This window comes from Protobothrops mucrosquamatus, unplaced genomic scaffold (assembly GCF_001527695.2).
Source record: "Protobothrops mucrosquamatus isolate PMUCROS unplaced genomic scaffold, P.Mucros_1.0 scaffold26, whole genome shotgun sequence".
Classification (NCBI taxonomy): domain Eukaryota; kingdom Metazoa; phylum Chordata; class Lepidosauria; order Squamata; family Viperidae; genus Protobothrops; species Protobothrops mucrosquamatus.
The window spans coordinates 835218-850412 of record NW_015386411.1 but is presented as its reverse complement, the minus strand read 5'-3'; positions in this window follow the sequence as shown (position 1 = coordinate 850412).

Here is a 15195-nt window from a genome sequence, read left to right as displayed (position 1 = left end):
TATTAATGTTGGACTTAGAGTTAAAACCTGAACTTTTCCTGTTGGGAATAACTACAGAGAAATACAATAAGGGAACAATCTATTTGCTTTTACATATCTTGACTGCAGCTAAGCTAGTGTTCACGCAAAAATGGCAGAGCAAATTCCCACAGAGGAAGAGACACTGTATAAAATATTATCATGTGCGGAAATGGACAGGCTCACAATGGTATTGAAAGACAAATGTAGATCAGTTTATTTCGAAACCTGGGATAAATTTTACTGCTGGAGGGATTTGAGGAGGACGGTTGGGATTATAGGCTAGCGTTAAGATAGAAATATATGTAATTTTAGGTTAGCAAATAGAGAAATAGATTAAGTATTGTATATAAAATTTAGATGTATATTCAGAGATGAAGAACTGATTGTAAAATGTGAAATAATTTGATAAGAATGTATATATTGGAATGTCACATATCCAATGTTTCTTTTAATTGTATTATAAATAAAATTTATATATATAAAAAAGAAGTTGTGGGTGCTTCATCATTGGAGGTTTTTAAGAAGAGACTGGACAGTCACTTGTCTGAAATGGTATAGGTTCTCCTGCTTGAGCAAGGGGTTGGATTAGATCCCTTCCAGCTCTATTCTGATTGATTGTTTGACCTTCATCATTCAGTATCAGCACTGTCACTGGAGGATTTCCATCAGTATTATTGTTAAAGCCATTGAGCTCACCTGTATCATCTCAATCTAGCTCATCTCATGAAAGATAATTTTTCCATAGATGTTTGTTGACTTCAAGAAGTGTGTATCTTATTTTCAATAGGGAAAAAGTGCCTTTTACTCAAATACTTCATTGAAATTCAATATTGACCTTTCATTAATCACTTCCCCTGTGACTTGGCCTGAAAGCACCATTTTGAACCTTGCTTGATTCTTTGGGTCTCATAATACTTGTTAATCAGATCATAAAGTAGTATTTGGGTGATGTTTAGTCCTCTTTATTGTTGATGTTTATTTTTGATCTTCCAAGGTCTATTTAAAGTTGTAGACTTTCCCACCAGTATTTGTTCATATAGATGGTCTGGCCATCAAAATTTTGCCATGAGCTGGCCAAACAAGTATTCTTCATCCAGATTTATACTCTCACTACAAAATTGGTAGCAATTTGGTAGCCTTCTTCCAGAATATTTCCCCATGGAGTTATAAATGGTATCATAATGTGCTGAGCCCCCCACCTTCATCCATATATATAACTTTGCTTCCTAGACATAGCAATCTTTGGAAGGACTCTCATACTTCATTCAGTTTCTGATAATCATACAGAATTCATTTCCATTTAAAAAGTTATTTATCCATGTATGTGACTCACAGAAGGGAGGAAAAGCACACATTGATATTTAAGTGAGAGCCACTATGTTACAATAATAAAGATGTTGAATTAAAACTGAGGAAACTCAGATTAAAATCCAAACTCACCAATGGAAGCTCAATGGGTAAATTGTAATATCTTTATTATGGTGTTTGACTAGCACTACAAATGAGAGTAGGGTGGAGAGACACCGGATTTGCTATGGAAAACCCATCACCCCAGAAAAAACCCTATCATAAAAGAAGAGAACAACACTTATATGTCAAAGCTTTGTGCACTGTTATGACTTGGTAAATGCAGGGCTTTTTTTCTCATAGAACACCCAGAACGGAGTTCCGGCACCTTTTTTGGATGGAACCTTGTAGGGTAGGCAAGGCGGGTTGTGTGACGTGTGTGAGTTCCGGCACTTTTTTTTTGTAGATAAAAAGCACTGGGTAAATGTATTTTGAAACCTGAAATGTAAATGAAGAGTTAACATCCATAAAAATAATGAACATAATGAGGGTCATGCATATTTAGCTATATGACTCTCAAATTTGGAAATAGTTGGGGAGTGTAAATTGTGTCTCGTATCACAGAAAGGAAACCATAGGAAGACATGGGCAGGAATTTCTATCTCTGTAAAGCTACAATTCTTTGAGGGTAAGGAGTATCATGAAATCTACCCACCAACAGTGCAGAAGGAATAAAATGAGTTCTACAGAAGCCCTACTATGTGCTTACTCAGGATTAGTCTGTATAAATATCAGGAGAGTTCTTGTGGCAATCTAACATTTGGAAATAAAATTCAGAAACACTGCAAGATCATTCTGATGTTAAACATGCCAAATTTGTTCCTTGATTTGGGTTCTACAATGCCTAATTGTTTGAGCCTACATAATTCCTCCATACAATGAGATTGGTAGTTGTGAACAGCAAGTGACTTGAGTTAGTTACTCTCAGCTCCGCTTGCTGACAGAATTATTGTTTTGAAGTGAAATTGGAGAAAGTAGTACTAGATATTCTGACTTGACCTCCTGGAGGAAAGGAAATATAGAAATTGTTTTTTTAATATGCTAACCTATAGTGCAGACATTTTACCCAGTATCTTAAAATATTAAAATATGTTATGCTAAACAATTGATAACAACCTCTGAGCAAAAATATGATTAGTGAATGTTTAGTAGAATAATGACCAAAAATAATATGAAAGAGTACTAGAAATTAAAGATATTATTAGAAACTGTTTATTTAATTTGTATATTTCCTCATAAATAGGGACTCCAGATTGTTAATCAGAATTATATACATAGTATAATTAAAGCAGTGGAAAACAAAAATAGCTTTAAAAAACATGGATTATTGTATTCCAATCTCCAAACATTCTCCAAAAGAGCTCTGCTTTTACAGAAAACTATTAGTGAGGAAATTAAATTAACTTATGTTGGTATCTGCCTTGGAAATACCTAAACTATGAAACATGCAACTTTTCAGTTAAGTTTTATTTGGATATAACTAAAACAGAAGAACCTGTGAATGTTGGTTGATTTTAAGGGCCATTTAAAGAATGAAAAATTCAAGTCTTCCGTTCACTTTTCCTAAGATGGAGACCAAATGCTGTTATAATTTTCTGCTTGAAAGTAATACAGAAACATCTAGGTAGCAAGGTCTTGTTCTTTACAACATCTTCCTAGTGTTTTCCCACAGGTTAGGTCCACTTTTCTGATCAGTAACTGCCATTATATGCCATCAAATGTAGCCAATGGATTTTCATGGCCGTATTAATTATGTCCTGCCATCTTTGCTTTAGTCTTATGTATGAGCATTTGTCATCAATGTTAAATTGGTAGGTGGTGCAGGCAATGGTGTAGGGTGGTGCTCATAGAATGTGATTGTAGGTGCTTTTTCTGCAGTTTCTCTCTTTAGAATAGAACAGAACACTTTATTTGATCAACTGTGATTAGACACACAGGGAATTTTATTGATATAATGCCCATCTATTACCAGAGAGTATTGTTGATATTGTCAAGAAGGGAAATGCCTACAGCCTAATGAAGCATATAGATATTCATGGCATGTAAAGAATGCTCAGCATTTTTGGTAGTTGGTCAGTACTCGGTGCCATACAAGTGCTACTGGGTGGACTATTATACACTTTTGATATTAAGTGGATTGGCATATGCCTGTCACAAAGCACTCAGTGATCTCTTTTCACCACAGTGATTTTGCATGTACACTCGTGCAGTACTTCATTTGAGCCACTGTCATTTTGTAAATGGTATTCTAAGTCGGATCACCAACCTTTCTGGGTTGGTGGCCTGGTGGGAAAGGGAGGGGCAGAACCTTTATGCATACATGCGCACACACCCAAATGTAGCTGCGTGCGCATATGTGGAAACGGGCCTGCGAGCATGCATGCTCCGTAAATGGGACTGCTAGTGCTGGCGTGACAGTCGCACCAAGGCTAGCGCCAGTGCGAGAGTCACACACTGAGGCTAGCGGCGAAGGTCGCACCGAGGCTAGTGCCGGCACAAAAGTTACACCAAGACTAGCGCTGGTGCAAGACTCATGCCAAGGGTCACACCGAGGCTAGTGTTGGTGCGAGGGGGGTGAGCACACATGCACTGGCCAGCTACTTACGCGGCCCAGTGGCCAAGAGGCCATGGCCTGGTAGTGGGCCGCGGCCCATAGGTTGGGAGCTCTGTTCTAAGTAATAGAAATAGCTTTTTCATTAGATCTTCACCATTGACCTGGATGTGGAGGTGCCCGAGCTAGTCTGTACATACTTAGTCTTCTTGATACTAAGGAAAACAGTCCTTTACCTTTGCTTCCCTGGTGGTAGCTGCAAGCAGGAAATTGTCAGTGTAGAGCAAAGCCCACATTATACTATCCTTGATAAGAATCAGCAGCAATGGCAATAGTGCATACCATCTTTCACAGGAAATCTGTCAGAAAGACCGGTGGCACATAATGCTTGGCTGCTGACATTAATATAAAACATCTGGATCAATTTTATGAGTAGCTGAGGTACACCATGATCACGTAGAGTGTAGTGTATCAGCTAACGTGGATCATGATCAAAAGCTTTTTCTAAGTTGAGGAAAACCATGTGTAATGACATCTTTTTTCCATGCTTTTTCATGAGCATGCAAGTTACACAAATGGCATCAGTAGTGCTCTCAAGCCTTTGACAAAATTGCACTGGTTGATACTGATTTCAAAAATGCCATGGAAATGCTGGTTGAGGATCTTCTCAAAATTTTCATTGTATTCAGTGGGAGAATTTGTTGGTCGTGGGAACTGTGTGCTGCGTCAGCTTCTTTGTTCTTGAAAAGGGGAATTGTGATTCTTGTGGCCCAGTTAGGCTTTTTAACACGCAGTAATGCCTTTACTGCCTTAGTGCACATTTTCACTAGTTGATAGATGTTTTTCTTATGTTCCTTTATGTCCAGTTGTTCATATAATTCCTAGTAGCGATTGACTTTGGTCTTTGCAACAGCTTTCTTTGCCACTCTTCTTGCAGTGACATAATTATGCCAATTTTTGTTTGTCTTCTGCAAATACCAGCTCTTTGTAAACCAACTTTCCCTGTATTTTCTGCTACATCATAGTGGAGAAGTCACATTAGACAGGACAACCAATCTGGCTGTTGTGGTTGTCCACTGTCATAGGTGGCCAAGTGGCTGATGTGCTTTTTGAAAAAACATATTGGTGATGATGAGATAATTTACTTTGGAAAGGTCCAGGATTTGCGGTTCATTATAATTTTGCGTACCTTATACAGTGCTGCCATGAGATTTGTAGCCTTCCTGCACATTCCAATGTGTCCGTTTAGGTCACTGCAGAGAAGCAACAAGTCTTCTTGCTATACATGTAGCTATACAATCTTGTAGTCTCATCCAAAACTGTTCTTCCTCTTCTTCATCAGATCCAGTTTATGGTGCTTAGGCCAAGAAAACATGTAATTGATGGAGAGCAGCATCAATGACAGTTAACATAAGGTGATCAGATGTCACTGGACACCAGCAACAAAGTTGTGTAGATCAGTGCATGCTATGATAGCCACAGTTTTTTGTTGGACATGCTATGGTAGATTGGTTTGTATCCTTCACTGATATCACTCTTGGTCTTTCTAACACACATATGCACACAATATCTATTTTGTGTCACTTTAGTATTTCTGCAAGGTCACAGTTGCACCCAGTCAGCAGACCATGCCAATATTCGATGTGACAATAACAAATCATGATGTTTGAACTAGCTTCTTTAGCTAGTTCTATCCTTGAACTGGTAGCCTTTGCCCAGTTGTCGTGATGTCAGGCAATGCCAACACATGTTGCCTCCAGGGAACGCTCTAGCATTGTTCAAATTTACCAATTGGTTTGTCACCGAAACCTGATGTTGGATAGTCCTCTTCAATTCGATACCATTCTTGTGGGAAGTTTCCAGTAGCACCACAAGGAGGAATGACAACAACATCCAACACCACATTTGCTGTACTTGACTGATGGGAGGGGTAACTTTTTGGCCTATCTATCTATCTATCTATCTATCTATCTATCTATCTATCTATCTATCTATCTATCTATCTATCTATCTATCTATCAAATCTTGGCTTGCATTTCAGTTTTAGGGGATAAGTAATCAAACAACGGACCAAACTCCATTTAAATTGGGATGAAAACTGGCCACCCATCATATGTAATACACCTATATATTTAATATAAATTGATGTGTTGATCTTAGTTTAACCATGTTAATTTTGGAATCTTCAGAGAATACCCATAGAATTTGTTTCATGAAGCAGAGATAAATTTGGTAGTTTGAGCCGCATGGAAATCTGAGTGTGGGATTTATAGTACATTAAGGTATAACGTATGCACAAAAGTTCTTTGATGTCTGCAAATGAAAAATCATCTTCTAATGCTTGTCATCACTCTAATTTTAATGATGAGATAAGTGTGCAAGAGAAAACCATTCTGTTGATGACAGACACATGTAGTGGAAAAAGGGTCCCATTAACACAAGCCAGTCTTATATTTGAAATGTTTCTTTGTAGAAGTAGCTGTTTTTTAAGCATAAAGGGAAATAGGACTTCTTTTTGTTCTACCAACTGTATTAGATTCCTGGTCAAACAGTATAGCAAATCTGTGGCATTCTTATGAGAGCAAGTTTGTTATGTAAGACTTCATCTAGAAGTCTGTAGTTAAAATAATAACATTATAAAGTTTAGTATATTTTGTGCGATAGGATAAGCTGAGTTGATAAATCAGATATCAGGTTATAAGAAATAATTATATAGCAGAGTTCTTAAGGAATATTTGGAAGATTAGAAGATCTGAGTAATTTTGCACATTATTTTATGAACATTTCCGTAACGACTCAGTGCTTACTAGTTTGTCTTGAGCAAACAAGGTGGTTCACAGGAAAGCATGAAAATTAAGTTGACTAAAATTGTGTATGGTATTCCAACATAGTTGTGTCATAAATAAGAAATTTATCAGTATTTGATTATTATTTTTTAAACTTTCAGTCCTTTTCCTAATGATTCCTAGCATGGGATATACTTTTTCCACAGCTGCTCCATATTGAGGTGGCAGTTAATTGAACATTCACTGTGACACACACGTCTCTTTCCTGGTTAATTGCAGGTAGTCCAAACCCCATCAGTGTACATACCAGGTTAAAAGTTGCTTTTTTTTTTTTTTGCTAGTATGCATTCTCTAAACCAGTGGTTCTCAACTTTCTTAATGCCGCGACCCTTTAATACAGTTCCTCATGTTGTGGTGACCCCCAACCATAAAATTATTTTCGTTGCTACTTCATAACTGTAATTTTGCTACTGTTATGAATCGTAATGTAAATATCTGATATGCAGGATGTATTTTCATTGTTACAAATTGAACATAATTAAAGCATAGTGATTAATCACAAAAACAATATGTAATTATATATTGTGAGATATTTATTTCTAATTACAAATAAATGAAATTTTGGCATTGTAGTCCAAGGACTTCAAGTCAGATACCCTCTTCTTTTAAATATTCAAATGCATTGTGCAAAAAAATAATGGTAATCCTGTGAATTATGTTGAATTTTTATCATTTTTGATGCTGACATTTGATCGGAATTGCAAATTAATGGTGGAGAATTGGGCCCCAAGCCTCTGAAAGGTAAGCTCATACCTGGCAAGGAAAGATGAACCCATATAAAACTTCCAAGGGGAAAGATGGCAATTAATTAGCCCCCACTCCAATTTAACTGACGAGGACCACCATAATTTCTCCACAGGCTGCCAATGCTCACTACTCCGGCGTTTTGCATCCAAGCCAGAGAAGTTTTTTCCTCCAAGCAGGGAGAGGGAAGGATCTGCTCTCAAGAGTTAAGCCTGAGCGGCAGAAACCCCGCGTGCGGCTGCCCTTCATCCATGCTCCTTTCACTCCAGTGGGAGGAAAGGAGCTGAAGAATGCGAAGCGAGAGCCCGGCCCCTTCCTTTCCCGCTCACGGCGTCCCTCCTTCCTGCCTGCACTCACACAACCCTCTTAACTTCAAGTGTCTCCGAAGAGAGTCAGCTCAAAGTTACAATTGATGGGTTGTTGTTCCTCTTCATCTTTTGTGTTTTGTTTGAAGCGCCATTGTACATAGTTTCACTTTCAGGACTTCCCCCCTGCTCCCGGGATTTGCTCACGGTGCCTTCACGCCACGTATCATCCCACACTTCCTTTTGCACGGCACTCATGCCTAAAGACCTCGGGAGGGACAGACCGGAAAGATGAGGGACACCGCTCGTGTGGCTTTTTTGCAGCTCCAGCAAAAGAACTTGGGGGAAGCAGCCCCGATGACAAAGTCCCTTCCACCACCACCCAATCCTCTTCTCGGACATCGCAGCCACGTGAAAAACCAGCAACCCCCTATCTCCCAAGGCCAAGGGGTACAGGATGAAGCAAATTTTGATCAAAATATGCCTTCCACAAGGAAACATTTACCTTGAGATGCTTTTTCTATTGCCCCATCTATTAGCTTCTCTATGGGTGTGGGAATATTGAGGGGGGCTCTCTGCTTTTCTACAGGTACAATTTCGCCGCACGATAAAAAAAATTGTTAGAAATCCTGTCAAGTCATGTGATTGAATTATTTCCACCCCTCTTTTCCTCCTAAACTCCCCCCCCCATTTTAGAACAATACTCGGCAGCTTTTTTTCATTATGTCAGACAAAAATGGCTGATGACAGAGAGGAGGATCGCGGCTGCCATTGCCAGGGAATGCTTGGCTCTCCTCGCCGCTACTGTGGCCGCAGAGGCTTCAGCCGCGAGGCGAACGCGGAGGTTGATTAGGGTCTGGTATCTCCCAGTCATGCCTTGAATGTAGGAGGAAAACTCTTCCTGATTCCTCCCTTCTCTTCCCCCTCCCTTTTCCTACTTCTCCAGGCTAGGAAAGTCTATAGTGTCTCGATTCTTAAGACCATCGGAAATATGTATTTTCCGATGGTCTTAGGCGACCCCTGTGAAAGGGTTGTTCGACCCCCAAAACGGTCGCGACCCACAGGTTGAGAACCGCTGCTCTAAACATATTTGCATTGTACGCCATTGGATGACCATCAGTTTTAAAAAATTGTCCTCAAGCTTTTCACAATCATTTGGTTTTTATGACACTGAAAAGTTCAGTATCCACAAATTTGGCCAGCTTACTGCTCCCCCTTCATTTTAAGATCATACATAAGTAAACTAACAGATTTTTGAGGGACTCTACCTCCTTCTCAACTCTAATTTTCTTTTTTTTCTCTTTTTTTACCAATTAGCAATTCAGGCCTCTTATCCCATGACTACTAAGCTAACTTAATCTTTGATGAGGAACTTTTTCAAAGGCTTTTTTTTGAAAATATAAGTATCAGCCAAATTACCTTCATATATGTGCTTGTTGATACTCTAAAAACTAAAAAAGTTAGTAAGGCAAGATTTATTCATACTGATTTCCCTTCAGCAAGTCTTGTTCCTCCATGTGGCTCATTATATTTTTATTCATTCATTCATTTTGTTTCTACCAATCAGATGTTAGGCTAACTGGCCTATAATTTTCTGTATATACTCACACAGTTTTTAGAAGTGTCGTACTATCTTCTAGATTTTTGGGACTTGAATGCAAGTTACTTTAAATTCTAGATAGTATTTTATGTTGCAAGAACTTATATTATTACTCTTTTATTTAAAAACAAACAAAACTGCTTATGTTGTATCCATTTCTTTACTGATGGAACTGATGTGAAGCAAAAATTCTTGCTTCCTTATGTCTGCCATGAACAAAATGTGGTTTGAAAGACTGGAAAATTGTCTAAGGTACATTTTAATAATATAATGGGACATCATAAAAACTGATAAATATTACGTATCATATTATAACACATATCTATCAGGATACATATTAATGTAATTAGTTGGTCCTAAAATTGACATAATCTTGCTGCTAAGAGCATATATTAAAAAAAAACCTAAAATGTCAAGCTTTAATGATAAGATGAATTATTAAGTTGCTTTCTTTTGCCAAGTGTAGTATGAGGGGAATTTATGCTTGGTGTTAAAATGTGGAATTCAATATCTTAAAATTTTATTCAGCTCTATTTGTCAACTTGCCAATAAAAATTAACCTGGTGTAGTGTTGTAAAGGAATATAGAGATGATTTTGGAGAACATAAGTAACTCTGCTTTGACTCTCTTTTTGGTCTAGGAGAGAAGGGAAAATGCTGCAATGCTTTCTAGATTCCACATTATAGCTTATAAATCAGATAGAATTCTGTATGAAGTAATTTCTGTAGCCCCCTATCTTAATCAGTGACTCTGGGCAGCTTACAATTTAATTTCTGGGGTTGCCTGTTTTGGATTGGCAACTATGTAGGCCATATCAGTTCAGTGGTATCCTATGAGCTTATTTCCAGGTAACTTTGATCCCATCTTTCAGGATTACACAAAGCCTCATTTGGGAACTATTTAGAGTGAATAGCATCTGACACTATCCTGGGTTCTTTCACTCAGTTTAAAATATTTACTTTAAGGTGTTTTCTCCATGATGTTGCTCAGTCTTCTACATAATTCTACAAATAGCTATGTTAAGCATTGAGACCAGATGACAAATATAGGATATTGATTAAACTAGTTAATATACAATAATATCTTCCATCAACCATTCACTGGGAGATGATCTGAATTACAGGTTTGGGACCCAGAATTATTCTGGGAGAGCATGGACTTTCTTGGGCTCAGATTCCCATCATTTCTGAATTGTTTCTTGGGGATATGACCTTCCCTGTCATGCTATTTGATCTTTGAGACATCAATGAGGGTGAGCAGCTCTGCTTCTTCTTCTTTCTCATGCCGCTATCTTGGTGTCATCACTACTCAGCTGTTATTTGAAGTGTGAATTGGAAATTAAATGAGTTTGGAGGGGATCAAAGATCATTCTATCCAATCATCTTTAACTTGGTCAGTATAAAATAATGTATCCGTCACTTGCATCTTGCAAATATCTATAGAATAATCTCCTGGTGGACTATTTTATTGATACAGTGACCAAGTTCAAAATGTTGTCACTAAGATTTTTTTTTTCTGGCTCCTCAGATCTGAGGACTTAATATTCTTGAATGTTTTTTTTTTCCTGTCCTACTTGATAGAGACTTACCATTGGTTCTATATACTATAATTTCAAGTAATAGTTCTGAAATCATATTTCAATAAATGAATGAGATGACTAGAATTATAGACATAATAGACTTACAACTTTGCACTAGTAGGCTTTATGATTTAGTAAAAATACTTACTAGAAAATGGTACATATTCTTATTATTTCAGTTTTATAAATCTTGATATTTCCCAGGATGTTGTCTTCTTATTTTCTTAAAGGATATCATTTTCTTGATACTGTGAAAAGTATGTTTTATATGTATCATTATTCTGAATATAGTATACATTATGTGTCATCATCATCATTTTAGCCAGTGTCTTCCACTGTAGGATGAAGGCCTCTTCCGCATGTTTCCAACCAATCAGCCCTGAGCTTTCTTTTGCCAATTGGACCTGCAATACTTGCTGATGATGTCGATTCATCTTGTTTTAGATTTCTTTTATGGATGCTTTTTATTAAGTGGGATCCATTCTGTGACTGCCTTGGTCCACCTGCCATCAGTTCTTCTTGCTATGCGACCAGCCCATTTCCATTTCAATTCTTTTAATCTTTTAATGATATTGTATACTTTTGTTTGTTCTCTAATCCTTGTGCAGGTCTTTCTATCTTGTCTTGTAATGCCGAACATATATCTTTCCATGGGTCTTTGCGCCACTTGTAGTTTTTGTATTGATTGTGAGGTTAGTGTCCATGTTTCACTGACATATGTTAGAGCAGGTAGCACACACTGATTGAAAACTTTTCAGGCATAGAGGGAGATTGTTCTTAAAATTATGCTTAGCTTGCCGAATGCCTGCCAGCCACATTTAACATACATCATGTGTACTGATGATTATTTAGGAATATTTCTCTTGAGCATAGATATAAAGATGAACAGGGCTAAAACAATATATAAAGATGAACAGGGCTAAAAACAAATATTCATGATCTGTAGAGAGGTACAGAAAATGTACATTTGAATATCAGCCTTTAGCAAAGTTTAAGTATGAAATGAACTTTGGAAATAGGTCTTTCCACATATTTTAAACTGCACATGCTTTTGTCTGCTTTAAATCTTTCTAATAATTGTAAATAAGAGAACTATTGACAACTATATCCCTCTGCCACTGTTTAAATGATACATCCATTGTCAAAACAAGTATTGTCTAAAACAATACATCATTTTAGGCAAGACAATAATTTTTATCACATAAATTCTGCTCAGCAATGACAATTGTAGTTTCTCCTTTCTTAACATGTTTTTTAACTTCATTCCATATCTTAACATACTGTAGGTATTTTAATTTTAAAATAACATACAATTCATGTTTGTCACAGATACCCAGATATTTTACTTTCTCAATCTTATTATAAATCAGTTCTGTTTGATCTATTTTCATATTTTTGTTAACATCTTTGATTTTTGTTTATAATCTTAAAACCTAATATCAAATTCTAATTTGCCCACTTTTAATATTTAAATATTTCAATTCCCTTTAAAGGATCTTCCAGAACCAACCCCGAGTCATTTCCAAAATCCCTTAACTTACAAATTTCTTTTTAAATCTTTACTCCCACAATTTTCTCATCTTGTTTTATTTTCAGTAATACTGTACCATTGTTTTATTTTGAAGAATCATCTTGTCAGTATTTCAAGAATCAAAATAAACAAGAGAGAAGACAGTGGACATACCTATCTTGTTTCTCTTTTATATCTCACAGAGTTTTGTTATATCCCCATTAACAATTATTTGTGCTTGTTGTGAAGTATAATTCAATCTTAACCATTTTATAAAGTTCTCTCCAAAATTATTATTTTCCACAGCCTTGAAAAAGAAAGCCCATTTCAAATTGTCAAAGGCCTTCTGTGTTTAAGAAAATCATTGCAGCTTGCTTTTCATTATATTGCTTCAAATATTCCAAAATGTCCAACACTACAGTATCCTTTAATAGTCTATTAGGTTAAAAACACTTTTATATTCATGAATAAAATATTGTGAAAATATTTTCAATATATTGACTAGAATAGTTGTACAAAATCTGTTATAATTATTCAATAATTATACTGCCTACAGTTTCATGTTAAAGTCATATCTTGTCCCCCTTTAGGTATTAATGCTGTATTGGCCTCTTTCCAATTCTCTGTCCTTGTTCCTCCCTGTAAGATAAAGTTTATCATGTTTTGTAAAGATTGTAAAAGTTCATCTTCATTTATAATCCATCTGGTCCAGGAACTTCTCCTAGATTAATCTTTTTTTAAATAACTTCAGAAACTTTCCTTACTGTTACAGGTCCATTCATAATCTGCCTCTATCCCTCAAAAATCCTTAGTAAAGTTTGTTTCTTTAGATATTTATTTTCTCTAGAGATATGTTGTTGTATTTACACAAATTGGAATGCATTTTGTTTGGTCAAATTGTCCATTAATACACTATCTCCCATTTGTAACTTTAGTATCATTTTTTTCATATACTTTTCATACTTATATGCTAGCTACTTCCCTGGTTTATTTGCAAATAATTTTGCAAATCAGATTTTTTTTTTGCTTTGCATAATTTTTATTTCTATTTCTCTTGTTGTTAACATAAGCTTTGTAAAAGCTTAATTTGTTGGACAACATTTATCTTCTCTGGAATTCCTTCCATAGCCTATGTTTTCTCTTCTCCCTTGTTTTAAGGTCACTATTATGTTGTATAAAAGAACCTCTAATAAAAACTGTACTTCCATTCCAAATGTTTTGCATAAATTATTTTTTAAAGAAGTATTTTAATTTTTTTTGACAAACATCCACATTTTGTTTGATCTTCATCTAAAAGTATTAGATTTTCTTTTATAAACCAAACTCTCAGGATTATAATGTGATAAAGTTTTGGAATATCATATCTAGTCCTGAAAAGTATTTATGTCTTGTAGAAAAGTAAGCATAGTCTCTTGAATTGCTACTTTTCTGTCTTCATATATCAACCATCCCTAAATAACCATCAGATCTCCATCATCATGCTGAGAAAAGGCGTTCAGGTAAGACAACACCCCATTTCTTATAAATTCACCCAGTAGTAAGTTGGGTGAACAACTTTCCCATGTTTTAACTTTCATTTTTCTTAGATTCCTGACCCATGATGGGCTATTATTTTATCATGTAAATAATAGCAGTTGCATTTACAGTTATATACCACCCCATAGCACTTTATAGCACTCTCTGGGCAGTTTACAATGTCAGCATTATTTGCATATTGGCCCAACAATCTGGGTCCTCATTAACTGACCTCGGGAGGCTGAATCAACCTTGAGCCCCGCCAGGATCCAATTCCAGGCTGTGGGTAAAGTTTGTCTGCAATACTGCATTTTAAAGACTGCATCATCACTAAATAAGAATGCATTTTATTCTCCAATCTCTATTCTATACCCCCAAAATCTTGGCTATCCCTCCTCTAACACCTGGTTCACCCTGTGAGAGTATTGGAGCAAGAATGGAGGCATATGGTCAGTAAGAAGTCAATACTTATGTAAATAAATTACTCGAGAAGATAGAAAAATTCGGGTTAGACAGCATCACCACCAGATGGATCCGTAGCTGGCTGACTGGCCGTACTCAGCGTGTGGTCCTCAATGGAACTGCATCTACATGGAGGGAAGTGTGTAGTGGGTGCCCCAGGGCTCTGTTCTGGGCCCAGTGCTCTTCAACATCTTCATCAACGATCTGGACGAGGGGATAGATGGGGAACTCATCAAATTTGCAGACGACACTAAGCTGGCAGGAATAGCCAACACTCCAGAAGACAGGCTTAGGATACAGGAGGATCTGGACAGACTTGAACACTATCTAACAAAATGAAATTCAATGGTGAAAAAAGTAAGGTTCTACATTTAGGCAAGAAAAACCAAATGTACAGGTATAGTATAGGGGGTACCTTGCTCAATAGTAGTAACTGTGAGACGGATCTTGGAGTCCTAGTGGACAATCATTTAAATATGAGCCAGCAGTGTGCTGCAGCTGCCAAAAAAGCCAACAAAGTGCTAGGCTGCATTAACAGAGGGATAGAATCAAGATCACGTGAAGTATTAATACCACTTTACAATGCCTTGGTAAGGCCACACTTGGAATACTGCATCCAGTTTTGGTCACCACGATGTAAAAAAGATGTTGAGACTCTAGAAAGAGTACAGAGAAGAGCAACAAAGATGATTAGGGGACTGGAGGCTAAAACATA